Genomic DNA, 20044 nt, shown 5'->3' on the forward strand with positions numbered 1-20044 from the left:
CACAGGCTCATTGAGTTCATCTTGTCTTTTCTGAATATGAAAATGTTTGTGCTATATAAGAGGGTAGAGAGCTAAGAATGGTATTTGTAACATAAAACGTGCCAGTACACTTGGATTTAGCGGGGGCTGGACTGTAGGGTGATGCAAGCTGAAGACAGACATAGAACTGAAAATGCAGAAATTGAATTTTCTGCAATTTTCTGGTTGGTGGGAAAGAAGATTCCCCCTTCTTCCCTGCCCAGTGCCCCTCACCAATGAGCTCTCATACAACATAAGGAAATTAGAAAGTGAAATTTATGAGCAATAGAAACCAAAAAGTAGGAAGTAACTAGGTTTAAATCTGCCCCCCCGATTTGAAGTATGTGCACCCTGGATGTGTGTGTTTAACAATTTTATTGCTTAGTGAGGAGAATTTAATCGAGGTAAAAGGCGATAAGCACACAAAGATCTCTGGGTGAGCAAGCTCAATTTTATTGTGATCCCTGTTAGCACGATGTTGAGCCTATAAGCCTAGTAATAATAAGCAATTAATGCAAAGTGAGGGCAATTGTCACCTCATAGAATCAGAGAACTTGCAGTCTTGTAGGCGATTATTTAAAAAAATGTGGTGAAAAGCATTATGTAAAATGCATGAAGACCTTTTTAATAGGCAGTTAATAAGTAAGTCTTGAAATAAATATAATGGTTGTGATCCATGTAGAACAAGGAAGAGGTTATGGGGTTTTAATTCTGAGTACAACAGAACCCTGTATGTAATGACTACAGAGCTGCTGCGGTGACCTCATAGTTAAGCCGTCTCTGAAGTGTGAAACTGATCTTCAGCCTCTCCCCATACCACACCACCAATTTTCCAAACACTCTGTCCTGCTTGTAACATCTTATCAAAGAGTAATTTTTTCTGAATTGTTTGGTAAAAATAAGACCAAAACTTTTGAAGTTATGAAATTCTGAAACTATGGATGTATTGTATGTATGGATGTATTATTTGCTACTTTTTTTTGTTGGTGGTAGTCGGTTTTTTTTTTGGCTCATGATGTTTCCAAAATGACCTGATCTAGGAAAATATTTTGGTCTTTTACCCTCCTGAAGAGAAGTGCTTAGTATTTTGGGGGTGAATCACTGTGTTGAAAGATCTTGGCTTAATTTTTTCAAAATCGGCTAGTGATTTGGGATGCCTCTATTTTTGGTTACTCAATCTGAGCCACTTTATATGGGCATCATTTTCAAAAAGTGCTAAATTATTGATCCTTTCAAAATTAGGTTCCCTTAAGGAGCATGAAGTTGGACACACAAAATCATTACTCACATCTGATGATTTAGGACATAAGCATTGCCAGTTTTTACATGAGTAAAATGAATGATTTCATCTATTGCCATGCGAAATACGGATGAGATTTCCAAAGGGGCCAAAAGAAGTTAAGTACTATTCAAATACTGAATATGAACAGCTGTTGACCTTCTCACTCCCTTAGTTTCCTTTCAAAATCCCATTCTCTAACACTATCTGATTAAAAGACAATAACGTAACTGGTCATAGAGCCGGTCAGATAATTTTGATGCTTCAGATGACTTTTTGTTTTTGAAAAATGGAAAATTCTGTTTGTTTGGTTTTTATTCCATAAGATGCCCTTCTCTTTTAACACTGGTAAGAGATACATGGAGGGATGAAGGAGAGTACAGAGGGGCTCAAGGAATATATATTAGAGGGGTACTGGTGGACAAGAAATAAGGTAATGCAGAGGGAACTGGGGAAGGTAATTGCAGGATACTGGAAAAAAGATAAAGTCTATAGACCCCTGCTTTGGCAACCCTAATGAGGCCCATGAAGCCAGAGGTCCCTTCCTCCAAATTTTAGCAAATCCATAGAAAGAGGATGTGTGTAAGACCTGGAGACAGAAGGAGTTATGAGGAGGGTTTTATATACGCAGAAAGCTGGCAGCATTCTGTTTTTTTTAGTCAGGAGAGAATCCTATAATTTAAAAAAATAAGAAAAAAAAAAAGAAAAAAACCCTCTGCAGCCTAATAGCTGTTCTTTTGATGTATTCAACTGCCTCTTCTTTCAGAGCACAAAATAAAAACCCATCCCATCCCTGTCCAGTACATTCTGCTTTGCTATGTATCATGTATTGTGGAAAATCCAGCTTCTCTTATTCATAGAGCTTGGTTAATGCCCTCCAACTCTTTTGATTCATGGGCAAATAGCTTAGCTTTCTTATAAATAAAATAAAGGGATTTTTCTTAAATATTTCAGCATTCAAAGCAAAAAGCATGTTTAGTTAATCCCTAGTAGTTCTGCATGATTAAGAAGAGGGTATTGCTAACATGATTTCAGATTGGGTAAAATGTTGGGTACTGTAATAGGTGTTGTAAAATTATATATACTTCACAGACTGCTTGTTAAATGGACAATGCTAGAAAACTTTTCCCACAAAGAAAGATCTTTCTGAATTAATCTGTAACAGCACTTTAAAGGGTTACCTGTTTTCTAGAGAGATATTTGTTCTCTAAAACTTTTACAGTAGACTAGAATAGTGTAGCAAGAGGAAACCATGTCTGAACTAAAGTATAAAGTTTCCTGTTTGCAAAACACATCTTAATTTGTTCCATCTCCATTATTGTATTGTCCATAAAACCTTTTTCTGTCTCTGTCTTGCATGATAGCCCCTGCATACCTGTGAAAGTTAGAACATATATGGCTTTGAGATTTTCTTGTGAAATATTTCAAAAAGTTTTTAAATCAATAGTTTACAACAACAATGGAAGAACAATGAAGACAGAAGATTCAAATAACAAAAGAATTTATTTTCATATTATCACCCTAATCAGTACTAATCCTTAAATGCAGAATTGTATTAAATGATCTATTTAAGAAACAGAAAAATAATTCAACATTCTTTTGAGAAGCAAAATGTCTTCTATATCAGACTCTTTTCTTCTTAATCATGGTTCCAGGAAGCATGCTGGTGTGACTTTTTCTAAATAGGGCCCTTAAGTAGGCTTATGGTTAATAGTTTAGTGTCTTGAAAAGTTTTGTAAAATTAGCAACATTTTTCTTAAAACATATAGGCCACATCTACACTATGGAGCTTTGTCGACAAAACTGGGCTTTTGTTGACAAAACTCAGGGACTGTCTACACACAAAAGGGATTTTGTTGATAGATAGAGGCTCATCAATACAGAGCACTTTCCCTGACAGCATTATCTCTTTCTCATGTGTGTTGAGGAATAACACTTCTGTTGATAGAGTACTATCAACACAAGTGCTGTGTAGACGCTTTGGGCCCCCTCTGTCAACAGAGAGAGGTTATCTATGGCTCTGGCCAGCCGGAGTCAGGATGTACCATCTGCCCCAGAAACAGGGCTTTATAGTCTGTTCCTATGGTGGCCCTTAAAGGCACAGGGAGCCCTGGAAGCCTCTTTCCAGGAAGTAGACAGTGTGGAAGCTGCCCATCCTCCATGTTGTCCACAGCCACACCACAGCACCTGAGAGCAACAGCACCCTTATGTTGCATGGCAGAGCGGAAGGACCTGCTGGCCCTATGGGGAGATGAGGCACTGCTGATGGACACTGCAGCTAGGCGGCACAACGCACTGGGCTATGTCCACCTCGCCAAAGCCCTGGCAAAGCCTGGCCATATTGGTGAAGTGTCCCCAGTGGTCCACCATGGCCTTCATGACAATGGAGTGATACCCATTCGGTTCACAAACTGGGCCATGCTGTGGCTCGGGATGGGGAGTGCATCCCATTGAGCATACTGATGCAATTCAGGAAGTCCAGGGTCGCGTAGCCTGCCATGGCCACATCCACATCCCCGAGCCAGATAAGCCTCCTCAGCAGGGTGTCATTAATGGCCCTGGCAACCTGCAAGAGGAGACCAAACACACACATGAGGGCCAGAGAGGGCTGGCCCATGGCTCCCTGTCCCGCCAAGGCTCTTCTGCCCCCCAGCAGGCCACCCCTTGCAGCAGTTATGTGCTCGGGTGGAACAGCATGGCCCCCAGGAATAGGGCTCCCTTCATGGCCTATCACCCTTTTCCCCCAACACCATCTGAGGGTCCCCCCCACCCCATGAATCCCCCTGGACTCCCCATACAAAGCCTGTTAACCAAGGTTGCCTTACCTAGATGACCACAGCCATGACGGTGGATCTGCCCACCCCAAACTGATTACTGACCAAGCGGTAACAGTCCAGGGGGAGGCACTACTAATGTGCTGGGCTTGGGGCCGCCAACAGTGGGAGAGCACGTGAGACACCTGAACAGCAACTGCTGCTGCCAGCATCAGCGTCAGTCACTGCAGCTCCTCCGGGGTCCAGGACATATCAGGAGACTGGTCTGGCTCCATGGCTCTGTGCTTAAAGAGGGGGACTGCCTTGGGCCACATGCTGTAGCTGGTCCTGCCCGTGCTGTCCCTCCTGGGGCTGCACAGACTTTGGGCTGCAGGGAGTGGCTGTTGGGGAGGAGTCCTTTAAGGACGCACAGGGCCGGCAGCCCCAGAAAGGCTTCCTGGCCACACAACCACCATCTGAGGGCTTATGGGGCCCGATCTGTCGACAGAGCATCCTGACTGTATGGATGCTCTCTGTCAACAGAGTGGATTGCTTTTCCAAGCCGCTTTTGTGTGTAGATGTGATCTGTCGACAGAAGTTGTATCGAACAGATCACGTCTACACATAAAAGCAGATTGATATTTTAATCCACTCTGTCAACAAAAGGCTCCCCCAGAGTATCTACATGACTTTTTGGTTGACAGTTTCTGTCCACAAAACACATTTTGTGTGTAGATGCTCCACAAGTTTTGTCACAAAACCCCAGTCTCTCTAATGCAGATGTAGCCATATTGTATTCATCTTCGTACACAGTCATACAACTGTGTCTGTGATATTTTCCAATTCAGAGATAATCTAAGTGGATGAAGCAGATCCTAAAGGTGAGGATTTTACTGTCAGAATAACTGATTATATCTGAAATTACCGTTAATCATATGCATGTGTGTGTGTGAGTGAGAGAGAGAGAAAGATACACACTAACTAGAGGCCATGGAATTTGGGTATCTGGGAAGATGGCTCAGCATTCTACCATTGTGAATGTTGCAATGTTTTCTTTGCCTAATCTTATTTTTGCAGCATGTTTTTATTTAATTTTTTTTCAGTACTGACAATGTGTTTGAAACTTTAGTAGAAATAAAAATAATCGTAGCTCCTTCCTGAAAGGCAGATCCAGACAAGATAAAATGCACCAGGAAATCCAGAGGAGGAGATATGGGAATCATGTAACCATGATTTTCTTTCAGCTCTTAGCTCTGTTATTTAATACCACTCAAGATCAGCCAGCAAATGTAAATTTTCCCACACTTTGCCAGCTTTAGAAGCAAAGCAGAGGCTTTGGTTCACCCTGATATAAGTCAGTGCAGTAACACTGACCTTAGCATGGGTAAATTTCTCTCCCTGACTCCAAGCTATAGATTAGAGTTTTTCACTAGATAGTACTTAGCATTTTCTCTAGAACACTGCTCTGGTCCTTTAACAGCTTACTTGATCCCAAGATTATTATGACTTTTTAGCAAACACGTAAGGGCAGGTTTCGGAGTCTTTCAGAAAATGATTGGTTGGCTGCATTATATTTGGGAAATTTGAGTAGCAAATGATTGAAATGGTTGTTGGGGAAAGCTCAGCCAACCTAAAGATATACCCTCCTCAATTTCACAAGTGTGTGTGTGTGTGTGTATGTATACGTAAATGTGTAAGTATATATGAAAATGTTATTGCTATTCTGCTGTTTTCCTACATAGCAGCTATGTCTACACTGCATTCTCCTTTCGGAAGAGGAATGTAAAAGAGGGAGATGCAAATGAAGTGCTGATTTACAAAGCTCATGCTTCATTTGCATAATCTCATACAATAGCATTTCCAGAAGAGGCTTTCCCAAAACAAAAACAGCCATGTAGACAGGGTTCCTTTGGGGAAAAAAAAACAACAACCCATTTTCAAAAGAATCCTTCTTCCTGTTTTGTTTAAGAAAGAAGGGTTCTTTCGAAAATGGGTTTTTTATCCCAAAGGAACCCTGTCTACACAGCTGTTTTTGTTTACAGAAAAGCCTCTTCTGGAAACAAGATTTCATGAGATTATGCCGATGACGTGCAAGATTTGTAAATCAGCGCTTCATTTGCATTCCTCCTCCAAAAGGGGAATGTAGTGTAGATGCACCCAGCATGTTTACCTGTATCTGTTCCATATATGAAAGTTTTAAACTGGGAGTTAATAAAATTCAAAAATTTTAATGATCTGTAATTAAGAATGCAAAAATAAAATTTAAATTGAAACACACCATCAACTCCATGTCTGAACATATAATTTTCCATTCACTCATCATTTAAAATATAGTATTTACTGTCATCAAATCTGAATAAACATCTAGTGCTGAAATAACAATTTGACACACTCTGACATATATTAAATATCTAGATGGTCAGAGAGATATATGATAATAGATTAAAATGACAGTAAATCAAAAGGTCTTTCATGGAGTATGTCAATACTAAGTAGCATTTTTCAAACCTTATTCCCCATAGCTCTCACACTAGGTAGGTAGGTGATTATTATCATAATAGAGATTTTATATATGTGGAAATTGAGGCAGACACTCTTTTAAGGCTGTCCATTATTTCTGAACATCTCAGTATACGGTGCACATCTTTAGACCCCTAGAGCTTGCTTTACATAAGACCTGACCACCTGCAGCTCCCATTGATTTCTACTGGAGTTGTAAGCATTCAGTGCTAGAAAAGTATTCTATAAAAGAGAGATGTTTGCATATAAGTTAATACTTAATAAATTATGTAGCAGTAGCTGGACCTGGAGAATATGCAGTTGCTTCTGGGTTTTATAGCACCAATGCAACTTTTTGTTATGTGTGGTAAAAGACACATTGCATGCAACTCTTCATATGTAACTACACACCCAGCACTTCTAAAAGCAATTTCCTAGGAGTCTGAAGTTGGGTCCACTAACACACAAGTTTCCCTGGAGTGGTGGACACATTTGGAAAGTGATTTGCTGATGGAGTGAATGCCAAAGCAGGTGTAGAACTCAGGAGTTCCAGGTTCCCCTTCCTGAATTCAAACCCCACATTATGTCTGTCTGTGAACAAAAGCTTTAAAAAAAGGTACAAACTGAATATTTAATATTTTAAAAGGAGAGGGGGAACCACACACAAGCACACTGAAATCACTCATTGTGCCAGTCCCTATTACAGATACAGATTAAAGACATTTGTTTGTGTGCACTTTTCCTTGATCTCTTATACATCTCCTCCTTGTTATTTTTACACACAAAGCACAGTCTTTGTAAAGACATAAAAATTGCAGTTGATTTAAAATCAAGTTACTCTGAAGTAAAAAAAAAATGCTTCTCTCTGGTCTGAGCTTTGCCAGAAGTAACAAATGCCTCTAACCACTGGAAGAATGGGTTCTTGTCAAATGCATCAACTGTCCTAATAATATGATGATGTGGCTGACTCTCAGTTAGACTCAGCTATAGAAACAGCATAATTATGAGAGTAGCCACAATTCCCTTATCTATTATGAACACTTGCTGATGAACTGCATTTCAGTGTGTTGAAGATGATGCAGAGAATTAAAATTTAAACCTAGTTTTTCAAGAAGTAGTTTTCACACATTCTAAATCTACTGAAATAGACCAGGAGCAGGTGATGTTTTGGGGTCTTTGAGTTATTGCCAAAGGCATGTCATATGCTCTTGTTTTAAATATTGTTAACTTCAGAAGGGCTCCGCTCTATCTTTCTTACTTTTTGTTATATTCAGCTTCTGATATGACACTCATAATTATATTTTCAGACCTTAAAACCTCATAAATCATTTTAAAATGATATTCTCAGTCATATTTTTTCAGTTCCATCGGCCTTCATCATACAGGCTTTGAAGTATTGTTAGTAAATCAATATAGGCATTGCTGTGCTTCTACTAGTATCAATAAAACTTTTGTCATTGACATCAATACCAATTTGATTAGACCCCAATGTCCTGGTCCTGAGTCCACACAAACCAATGGGAACTTTTCCACTGATTTCAGTGGGCTTTGCATAGGACCAATATTAGGCATTTGCAGGAATAATGGAGCAGCTGCTAATCTACCAGAATCACAAAATGTCAACAGATTATTTTGTAAAATCATGATCCACAACAAGGCAATGAATACAGGTTTACTATTCTGTCATGTACAGTTATTGAGTTTTTTACAAAGAGAAAACCTACTACCATAAACACATGGAACAGTTAGTTTTAAAAACAATCAAATAAAACTACCAGAGGAAGGAAGAATTGTGAGAGAGGGTGGAAAAAATATACATATTTAGCTAGCATCTGGAAGATTGGTGAGAATCCTACCAAAAATGATGAGCCCAAACGCAGTGTAGATTGAGAACCCAAATTATAATCATTATAGTTTTTTTCCTCAATGTGCAGTTGATGAAAATTTCCCAAACAAAGTGGAAATTTCCATGCCACCAATCATTGTAGTTGTCTAATTCTACTGCATATTAGCATCTCAGAGCATTGTAATAGAATCTAATTTAAACAGATTTTTATAGAAAAAAAATCACTGGATGAAAACAGCTGAGACCAGATTTATATTTGAGCCTTTGGATGATCAAAGATTTAATAAAGTATATATACACTTTTCTTGTAAATAATGACTATGAAATGATTGTGGTAGTAATATCAAGACGTGCATAATTATTATTTTAAAATTAAATAGAAGCAAACATATTTAATATAAAAAGCAGTCAAGTCGCACTTTAAAGACTGGCAAAATGGTTTATTAGGTGAGCTTTCGTGGCACAGACCCACTTCTTCAGACCATAGCCAGACCAGAACAGACTCAATATTTAAGACACAGAGAACCAAAAACAGTAAGCAAGGAGGACAAATCAGAAAAAGATAATCAAGGTGGCCAAATCAGAGAGTGGAGGGGTGGGGGGGAAGGTCAAGAATTAGATTGAGCCAAGTATGCAGACAAGCCCCTATAGTGACTCAGAAAGTTCCCATCACGATTTAAACCATGTGTTAATGTGCCAAATTTGAATATAAAAGCCAGCTCAGCTGTTTCCTTTTCCAAAATGGTGCGATAATTCCTTTACAGTAACACACATACCTTTAGTCAATGACAGAATGCCCCATTCCATTAAAAAGTTGACTAACTGGTTTGTGGATCTGGAGTGTTTTGATGTCTGTTTTGTGCCCATTGATCCTTTGTCTAAGGGAGTTAGAAGTCTGTCCAATATTGCTCTTCCTCAGGGACCAGTTTGGGGGAGTGGTTCTGTTCAAAATCTTCACCAATGATTTACATAGGCCGTGTCTACACGTGCCTCAAACTTCGAAATGGCCACGCAAATGGCCATTTCGAAGTTTACGAATGAAGCGCTGAAATGCATATTCAGCACTTCATTAGCATGCTGGCGGTAGCGGCACTTCGAAATTGACGCAGATTGCCGCCGCGCGTCTCGTCCAGACGGGGCTCCTTTTCGAAAGGACCCCGCCTACTTTGAAGTCCCCTTATTCCCATGAGCTCGTGGGAATAAGGGGACTTCAAAGTAGGCAGGGTCCTTTCGAAAAGGAGCCCCGTCTGGATGAGACACGTGGCGGCAATCCGCGGCAATTTCGAAGTGCCGCTGCCGCCCGCATGCTAATGAAGTGCTGAATATGCATTTCAGCGCTTCATTGGTAAACTTTCAAATGGCCATTTGCGTGGCCATTTCGAAGTTTGGGGCACGTGTAGACGTAGCCATAATGGCATATAGAGCCCCTTAGATGTGATGCAACAATTCTGTTACCTTGGATCTACTGTCACCACAAACCTATCCCTGGACAAAGAACTGAACAACAGAATAGGGAAGGCAGCTGCTATTTGTGGCAGACTTAATGAAATGTTTATGGAACAATCCTAAACTGACAGTGAAACCAAATATAGTAATCTACCGGGCGTATGTATTGAGTATCCTGCTATTAGGTTCTGAGGCATGGACCAGGAGACTATTCAAACCAGGAGAAAAAATTAAGCAGCTTCCATCTTTGCTGCCTCTGCAGAAGTATGAATATCAACTGGCGAGATAAAGTTTTAAATGCAGATGTCCTGTCAATATCTGGCATACCCAGCCTCATAGTGATCCTCAACAGCAGAAGACTATGTTGGCTTGGTCATGTGAGAAGAATGGGTGATGAACATCTTCCCAAAGAAATCCTCTTCAGTGAACTGTCATGTGGGCTGAGAATAAGAGGAAGACCAAAGCAAAGATTCAATGATACATGCAAAAACACCATGAAAAAATTCAACATCGAACCAAAATCCTGGGAATCTACATCATTGGATCAAAATACCTGGCAATGGCTGCTATGACAGGGCTCATCATCCTTTGATAATATATGGGCAAAACACACAAAATAACTTCATCTTGGAAGGAAAAGCTCTCGGACTCAGAATTTGGAAATAGACTGACATGCAGTTATTGCAGTCTACCATGCAATTCCAATATGGGACAGATAAGTCATGAGAGAAGCTGCAGACTCAAACACTGCCCATAGATCCTCACCACCACTGCTAACCATCATCTCTGGAGACAAAAAGGGGCCATATATACATAAAAAGTTTGTGGATGATACCAAGCTGGGAGGAGTTTCTAGTACTTTGGAGGATGGGCTTATAATTCAAAATGATCTGAACAAAGTGGAGAAATAGTCTAAGGTAAATAGGACAAAAATCCATAAGGACAAGTACAGAATACTCCACTTAGAAAAGAAGAATCAGTTTCACGCATACAAAATGGAAAATGATCACCCAGGAAGGAGTACTACATAAAATGATCTCGAGATATAGTGGACCACAAGATAAATATGAGTCAACCGTGTGGTGATACTATTGCAAAAAAAAAAATGGGGGGTTCCATATACAATTTTTGGATGTATTAGCAGAAATGTTGTAAGTAGTGCTTTTTTTATCCTGTAGAAAAATAAACGGAGCTGGTACTCAGCTAGCTCTCTTCCCCACTCCCCAGCCAATCTTGTGTCTGGGGCTGCCAAGGTGCCAGTACTCAGTACCAGAAAGAGCCAGCAAAAAAAACCAAACAGGTTATAAGCAAGGTACAAAAAGTAATTTTTGCATTCTGCACTGATTAAGCCTCAACTGGAGCACTCTGTGAACTTCTGGGCTCCACATTTCAAGAAAGATGTGGACAAATTGGAGAAGATTTAGAGAAAAGCAACATAAATTGGTAAAAATCTAGAAACCATAATCTATAAGGGAAGATTGGAAGAACTCAGTTGTTTAATCTGGGAAAGAGAAGACAGAGAGGGGACATAACAGCTTTCCAGTACCTAAAAGATTGTTACAAGAAGAAAGGAGAAAAATTATTCTCCTTAATCACTGATGATAGGACCAAAAGCAAGGGGCTTAGGGAAGTTTAGGTTGGACATGAGAATAAACTTTCTATTGAGGGTGGTTAAGCGCTGGAATAAATTGTCTAAGAGGGTTGTGGAATTTCCATCATTGGAGATTTTTAAGAGGAAGTTAGGGTATATCTATACTTACGGGGGGTGGGGGAGTTGGTGCACCACAATTGATCTTCCAGGAATCGAATTTGACACGTGTGTGAAGATGCAGCAAAACAAATCTCTCTGGCCTCGCCTATCAACCTTGGTAATCCATGCAGATACATACAGTTAGGGATATCGGCTCAAGGCTGAAGATCTCTGATCTACACCAGGGAAGAAAGTCAATCCTGATATGTTGATTCTACCTACACAAATTGTGTGGCTATAATTGCATATATAGGACTGACCTTGATCTCTGCTGTGAACCAGGCTTTAAACAAATACTAAGTGATTAATTAGATGGTGCTTAGTCACTCCATGTATGCAGGATTCCAGACTTGATGACCTCTCAAGGTTATTTCCAGTTCTATGATTCTATGACTTCTCAGATCATTAATTCCAATTTGGTGCTGAATTTCAGAAAGAATCTGCTAGTACCAGAATTTTTTGCATGGATTCAGGTTTGTTTGTTTTTTTATGGTCTGATTAAATTATAATCCAGTAGCCCAGTGAAAACCAGAAATTCTGTTGACTGCAAGATTACTAACAGTGCAGAACATCCTGTTTTTAAATTACTGTTTGATTAGAATATATGTTATAGGGGAGGGGTAAATCACATAATTTGTGTTCACATTAATGCAAGCAGGCAATATAAACATTAATATAAACATAGATAAACTGAATTTTCAAATATACATGTGACATCTATGATTGTATACTCAAATTGTACACTCTGTCTTCACCTGAAAAGGAAAGAAAATTAAGATTTGTTTTCAGTGTGTTTCAGAAAAGTTGCATGTAAAGGTTCAGCCCAGTTAATCATCCCTTCCTCAATAATGAGAAATTAATACTCAAATCGTCTGTATTTTACACATTCAGTAATGTCAGACAAAACTTAAACCTGCAATAACTATTGGATCTCTTGAGAACCTATTGATCTGGTTCTTGCAGTACAATGACATTGTCAATGTCTATAGGCTTTATAAAATAATGCGATGAGCAGATATGCTACAAAAACAGACTGCTTTCTATTACTTTCTACTACAGACCAGCTGGCCAGGTAGAAGAGGTGAATGAGGCTTTTTTCTGAACAACTAAGGAAATCATCCAAAACACAGGATTTGGTGGTGATGGGGGACTTCAACTATCCCAACATATGTTGGAAAACTAACAGAGTGAGGCACAGACTATCCAGAAAGTTCTTGGACTGCACGAATGACAATTTTTTATTTCAGAAGGTGGCAAAATCGATTATGAGGGAAGCAGTCCTGGATTTGATGTTCACAAATAGGGAGGAACTCATTGAGAATTTGAAAATGGAATGTAGCGACCATGAAATCATAGCATTCGTGATTCTAAGAAATAGTGAAAGGGAGAACAGCAAAATAGAGACAATGGATTTCAGGAAAGCAAATTTTGGTAAACTCAGAGAGCTGGTAGGTAAGGTTCCATGGGAGCAAGACTAAGAGAAAAAACAACTGAAGAGTTGGCAATTTTTCAAAGAGACATTATTAAGGGCCCAAAAGCAAGCTATTCCACTGCATAGGAAAGATAGAAAGTATGGTAAAAGACCACCTTGGCTTAGCCAGGAGATCTTGCAGGATCCCAAAATCTAAAAGGAGTCATATAAACAGTGGAAATCAGGAGAAATTACAGAAGATGAATATAAGCAAACAATACATGTATGCAGGGGCAAGAGTGGAAAGGCCAAGGCACAGAATGAGCTAACATTAGCTAGAGACATAAAAGATAGCAAGAAATCATTCTATAAATATATTAGAAGCAGGAGGAAGACCAAGAACAGGGTAGGCCCACTACTCAGTGAGGAAGGAGAAACAGTATCAGGAAACTTGGAAAAGGCAGAGGTGCTTAATGATTTCTTTGAATCTTCACCAAGAAGGCAGAAATGCCTAACATAATGTATGCTAGTGGGAAGGGGGTAGATTTAGGGTAGACACGATGCGTGCTATTTCGATGTTGTGCTGGCTCCTTTGAAGTAGCTGACTAATGTAGACACAACCAAGGTGTATTATTGAGATGTAGACTATCTCTGTCTTGACCATTCTGCATTTATATTAGAACCCTTTTCCACTACCTGCTGACTCTGTGTCTTTACTGTGAATCATGGACCAGGATTTTTTGTTTTTTCTGTTTGTCTGTTTGGAAAGTGCTTCATATATTGTATGTGCTATCAGAAAATAATCATGGTAATAGAGATGATTCACATATAAATTATGAGTCCACTGAAATTTCTTCTTATATGAAGTATTTTACAACCTATTTTTGTAGTGTTGTCAGTAACTTCAGATGCTCCATAAAAATTTGGGTTGGCTACTTTTTTCCTCATATTCTTTGGACCAAGTTCTGGCTGTACTGAGATCCTATGGGCCAAAATGGAAGTATCTGATGGAAGCTGACTGATACAATTCTATAATAAAGAGATGGGTTTCCATCTCCTTTGGGAAGGGGCCACAGAAGGGCGTAACGGGGAATGACCACAGAAATGGGATTGACCTGGCCCAGTGCTGTTCCATTGGTGCGCGGGCACAAATTATTTTTACTATTATTGGAAGTAAAATGGTTGAGGCAACTGCGCATAGGCCTGGTCTCCGTCAAGATATGAGCTGTTTTTACCTCAAACATGTGTGCCCTGTCTGGAGAGTGAAGAAGGAAGGTATTGCCACTTTTCCTACTTTTTAGCTAAATTTGTCCATCTAAGGCCTAATTTATTTAAGAATATATTACATAGAAGAATGATTAAAGGATGTGGGTCCTTATTGTCACTTGTGCCAGGGGAATAAATAGGGTTGGTAGTATGTGCTTTTCTATTAATTATTTCAGTTGTTTTATATACTCATATATCTTGTCGTAGTTATACCACACAGATGGTAATGTCCTGTGGCACCCTACCCTGCCCTAAATCTTAATCAGCATTTAATAGTACTCTTCTGAACAAAAATTAAGATGACAAAGCATATGGAGTTGTTATTGGGCCCGAGACTGTTCAGTGTGTCTCATCTTCCTCTAGAGAAAGCATGTCTAAGATTCTGTTCCAAAAACAGTTGGTACACAAAAAAATCAAGCCTGCTGCAGGGTACATGATTGGGGAATACATATGGTGGTGGTAATAGTGACAGGCTAGCTGTTTATCTGTTTAAATCCTTAAGGGCGCAGATACTAAATTTTAATGTAAATGTAACTGGGATGTCATGATATTTCTACTAGGAACCCATTCTTATCTTTAATTTTGTTTGTTTGCCTGCCGCAGACACTCTCCCTCTCTCTTTCTATCCACTAATTTAAACCAAAATAAGTACAATTACAGCTGGTCGATGCCTTAGGTCTTCTGGTGACCTTTATGCTACTTAAAAAGACACAACAGCTGCTTCCTGTTTTCAAGTAGGAATGGAAAGAATAATTGATGCTGATAATCTTCTTAGCCTCCTGTAGGGGGCAACCTGGAAAAGAAACAGAAAGAAAAACAAGACACACATCCACATACACATGCGCGTGCATGCACACCCACACACACACACCTTAAAAGGTGAGTGAATCTAGTTAGTTGCATGATGAATATTTTAATTAAGTGACCAAATGACTGATCTGGAGAGGAAGGAGGAAAAGACTGTAGTATAACTGACAGTACTGGTTGGAAAGCATCTAGACTTACCGTAATCAGGTTACTGAAAATGACAAAATAAAAATTGATTCAGGAAGATGTAATTTGTAGGCAGCAGCTCTGCACCTAAAGACCTTATTCCCATCAAAGAGTATCAGACAGCAAGCAAATTTGTAGTACTCCACTGTAAGATAAAGATGGGTGAACCTGTTTATGCTTGTTTTTCCTTAAGCCTTTCCTTTTAATTTAAAATTAATAAAGTATTAGAGCCGTTTTTAAACTAAAGGTGTGGACAGGGAAAATCAGCAGGTGCAGAAGAGAACATAGATCAGACAGAGACACCCCTTAGAGGCAGGGGTTTCCGAGGCAGAGTACTGAAATTTGACCTTTTGACCTCAATGTACAGTCTGAGTGCCAGTGATACTTTTTAAAGTCACTATTAGTCCTACATACAACACCTTCATTAATGAATAAAGCTGCAGAGCTTTATCATCTAGGTACTGGTAGGTAGCATTAGGTAGTCTTCTGTTAATCCACAGGCAGCATGGCTTTGAGCAAGCTCTTGGCTGCATGTGGGAGGAGGGGTGGTGCTGAGCTCCCGTCTCACATGCTGGTGAAAATCGGCTTGCATGCCACTCTTGGCCCCTGTGCCAGGGGTTGCTGACCCCTACTTTAGGGGAAGGTCTGTTAATAAAGATTCTTTATGCCCTAGTAAAGAGGAAAGGGTGGAAGATAGTTAAATGTGGGTAAGACCTTATGAGAACAGTCAAATGGAAAAAGAGTTCCATTCAGTCTGGCAGACAGCTAAAAGGGCTTATGTGTAAATGCTAGCAGTCTAAATAATAAGATGAGTGAAGAAGGTTTCCTCATATTAAAGGAGCATATTGATATAACAGGCATGACACAAACTTGGTGGAATGAAGATAATCAATGGGACACAGTAGTATCAGGTTACAAAATGTATTGGAAAGACAGAACAGTCCGTGCTTCCGGGGTTGTGACACTGTGGCTACGTCTACACGTGAAGCCTACATCGAAGTAGCCTATTTCGATGTGGCGACTATTTCGATGAATAGCGTCTACACGTCCTCCAGGGCCAGCAAAGTCGATGTTCAACTTCGACGTTGCGCAGCCCAACATGGAAATAGGCGCTGCGAGGGAACGTCTACACGCCCAAGTAGCACACATCGAAATAGGGATGCCAGGCACAGCTGCAGACAGGGTCACAGGGTGGACTAGCGCTTCCGGGGCAACAGCTAGCCGCTCCCTTAAAGGGCCCCTCCCAGACACACTCAGCCTGCACAGCACGCGGTCTGAGGAGCCATAGGCACACAGACCCCGGGCGCCGCAGTCATGGACCCCCAGCAGCAGCAGCAGCAGCAGCAGCAGCAGCTAGAGGTCCACCCAGCCCTCCCGGCAGGAGCAGGGCTTGCCCTGACCCATGCCATGTGGGAGGCAGCTGAGCACCTCCTTGCCCCAGGGGAGGAGATGCCCCCAGGGCAGCAGGGCTCAACCCCTACCCCTGCAGCACCCCGCTCCACCCCCCGCCTCACACGCCGGCGGCTGTGGAGCTACCCCACCAGCACCGACTGGTGGGAGCGGCTGGTGCTTGGGGAGTGGGACGACGACCACTAGCTCAGGAACTTCAGGATGACCCGGCAGACATTCCTGGAGCTGTGCCAGTGGCTCACCCCCGCACTCAGGCACCGGGACACTGCCATGCGGCGTGCCCTCACAGTGCAGAAATGGGTCGGCATCGCTGTCTGGAAGCTGGCCACTGTGGACAGCTACCGATCCGTGGGCCAGCAGTTTGGTGTCGGCAAGGCCACCGTCGGGGCTGTCTTCATGGAGGTAAGCGAACCCACGGGGGGAGGCCAGGGCAGGAGGGCCAGGGCAGGGGGACCAGAGCAGGGCAGGGGGGCCAGAGCAGGGCAGGGCAGGGCAGGGCAGGGCCACGCACACCCTGCTCACCCCTCATTGGGGCTGTCCCATGTGCTTTCTCTGCAGGTTGTGCGTGCCATCAACGCCATGCTCCTACACAGGCTCGTGAGGCTGGGGGACCCAGATGCCACCATCACCGCCTTTGCCACCCTGGGCTTCCCCAACTGCTTCGGGGCTCTGGATGGGACTCACATCCCCATCCGCGCCCCGCATCACAGTGGCGGACGATACCTCAATCGAAAGGGCTACCATTCTGTCGCCCTGCAGGCCTTGGTGGACAGCCGGGGACGTTTCCAGGACATTTACGTGGGCTGGCCTGGCAGCACCCACGACGCCCGGGTTTTCCGGAACTCGGGCCTGTGCCGCCGGCTGGAGGCGGGGACCTACATCCCACAGCAGGAGATCCCTCTGGGGGACACCACCATGCCCTTCTGCGTCATCGCAGATGCGGCCTACCCCCTCCGGCCGTGGCTCATGCACCCCTACACGGGCCATCTCTTCGCTAGCCAGGAGCGCTTCAACGAGCGCCTGAACCGTGCGCGCCAGGTGGTGGAGCGCTCATTTGGCCGCCTGAAGGGACGCTGGAGATGTCTCCTGACCTGCCTGGATGCGGGCCCCAACAACATCCCCCAGATTGTGGGTGCCTGCTGCGCCCTGCACAACCTCGTGGAGAGCAAGGCGGAGACCTTTCTGCAGGGCTGGGCTGCGGAGGCCGCCAGGGCACACGTCCAGCCACCTGCTGCCCCCAGTCGGCAGGTGGACCCAGAGGAGACCCGGGTCCGGGAGGCCCTGCAGGCCCACTTCGACCAACAGCCGCGGGGTGAACTCTGTCCAGGCCCCCTACTGCCCACCCCTTCCTCCCCCACACTCCTGCCCCAACGCCCACACCATGGAGCACCCCACCGCCCCCCCCTCCCACTTGTCCTGGACAAATGACAGCACTCACTTGTGGCTGAACGTAAACTTTTTTTTTTCCTTTCCGAAACTTTTTTTTTCTTTCCGAATTTTTTTTTTTTGCTGTAAATAAATATATGTGAACCACAAACAGAAAACAACGAGGTACAAACGTTCAAGAAAAGCAATATGTACAAAAATAAAACAATCCAAAGAAACAACTGTCTGCCATAAACAATAAAAAGAAAACCAGGGAGGATAAAGGGGAAAACTATTTACATGGGGGGGACGGGGCAAACGGGGGGTCCAAAAAAACAGGGTCCAACTATATACAGGGGGGGGGCCACGTCCTGGGCCCCTCACCCCTATAGCCCAGCACTGGGCGTGGCCGGCCGGGAGCCCCGCCGCGCTTGCAGCCTGGTCCGTGGCTGGGTGGGAGCGGGCTGGACCGGAAGGTATGGGGGCCGGCGAGTGTCAGGTGGCTCCAGGGGTCCCTCGGCGCTCTGGTCCTCGCGGGTGGGTGGCAGGGCGACGGCGGACGGGCCAGCGATGGGCGGAGCAACTGGTGGTGGGGCTGCAGGAGCAGGCAGGGCGGGCGATGGTTCGGCCGGTGCGGCATGGGGGGCCAGGTAGTCCACCAGGCGGTTAAATGTCTGCATGTAGGCCCCCCATGCCTCCTGGCGCCAGGCCAGCGCCCGCTCCTGCAGCTGGAGGTGCTGCTCCACGACCTCCAGCTGCCGACTGAGGATGGCCAGCAGCTGGGGGTCCGTCGCCGTTGGCGGTTGTAGGCGCGGGGTCCACCGTCTAGCCCGCGATGGGGCCAGTCGGTCCTCGGCCGAGGGGGTGCCCTGGAGCGATGGTCCCGGAGGGCTCTCTGGGACGACTGACGCCTCGCCGGTGCTCTCTTCCGGTCCTTCTGATGGTGCAAGTGCAGGACACAGGAGAGGAGGGGGAGAAGAAGAATGGAGACAGGCATTAGTGTGGGCCCCGAGCCATGGCCTTTGTCCCGCCAGCCCTGTGCTGCAGGTTCCCCATCCCCGTCCCCGGGAGATGCTGCTGTGATGGATGGGGTTCAGGGGTCCCCCTGCCCTGCACCCTGTCCTCTGGTGGGAGCGACTCTCACTTCACCCCGCAGGGTCTGAGAGCAGGAGAGGTTTCTTAGGCCACAGATGGCCAGTTTCTGGCAGGAGTGACAGCACCAGATGTCGGAAGAGACAGTCCTTCCAACCCGTCGTGGGGAGAAGACCCCAAGGGGGGGCCCTCTGGGATGCAGCTTTCCCCCTCCTCAGGCTGGCTGCCTGCCAGCTCTCCCTTCCCCTAGCCTCTACCTGTGGCCCCCGCCCTCGCCCCCCAATTCCAAGCCAGCTCGGCTCCTCCCTCCTGTTTGTTCAGGGCAGAGGTGTCACCTGCCAGCTGTAGCGCCAGGATCCTCCTTTGCCCCTGGGAGCTATTCGGCTCTGGTTGCTCATATGTAGCCTGAGTCTCCCTTTGGCACTCCCCCCGACTCCATCACATGCTGCTGCTGCAGGGTGTCCCACCCCCTCCTCCCGGGGGCCCCTCGAGGTTCCGCTCCCCCCTGGCCCGGGGATGGGGCATGGCACTGTCATGCGGGTTGGGTGGGGGCAGGGGCTGATGGCTGCAGTGCTGTGAGGGCCATGGCCCTGGTGTCCTTGGGGCCATGACCATGTGAGCATGTGGGGGGCCCTGGACACATATCTCTTACCCCCGCCCCTCAAGCCCAGGGGTGTCCACCAGAGAGGGGTACCTACCTGTGGGTCCGCTCCCACGGTCCGGAGATCCCCGGGGGGCGAAGGACCTGCTGCTGCTCCGGGATGGCAGGAGGAGGATCTGCAGGCTGGATTCTGCGGAGGATGAGCCCTCCTCCTCCTCCTTCTCCTCCTCCTGCCGCAATGTCCCAGGGGTGGCCTCCGGGGGGGCCCCCGGGGTGCGGGGCTTGCCTCCGGGGCGGACTCTGTCTGCAGGGCCT

The sequence above is a fragment of the Carettochelys insculpta genome, chromosome 3 (assembly GCF_033958435.1).
Source record: "Carettochelys insculpta isolate YL-2023 chromosome 3, ASM3395843v1, whole genome shotgun sequence".
In the NCBI taxonomy this organism is placed as follows: Eukaryota; Metazoa; Chordata; order Testudines; family Carettochelyidae; genus Carettochelys; species Carettochelys insculpta.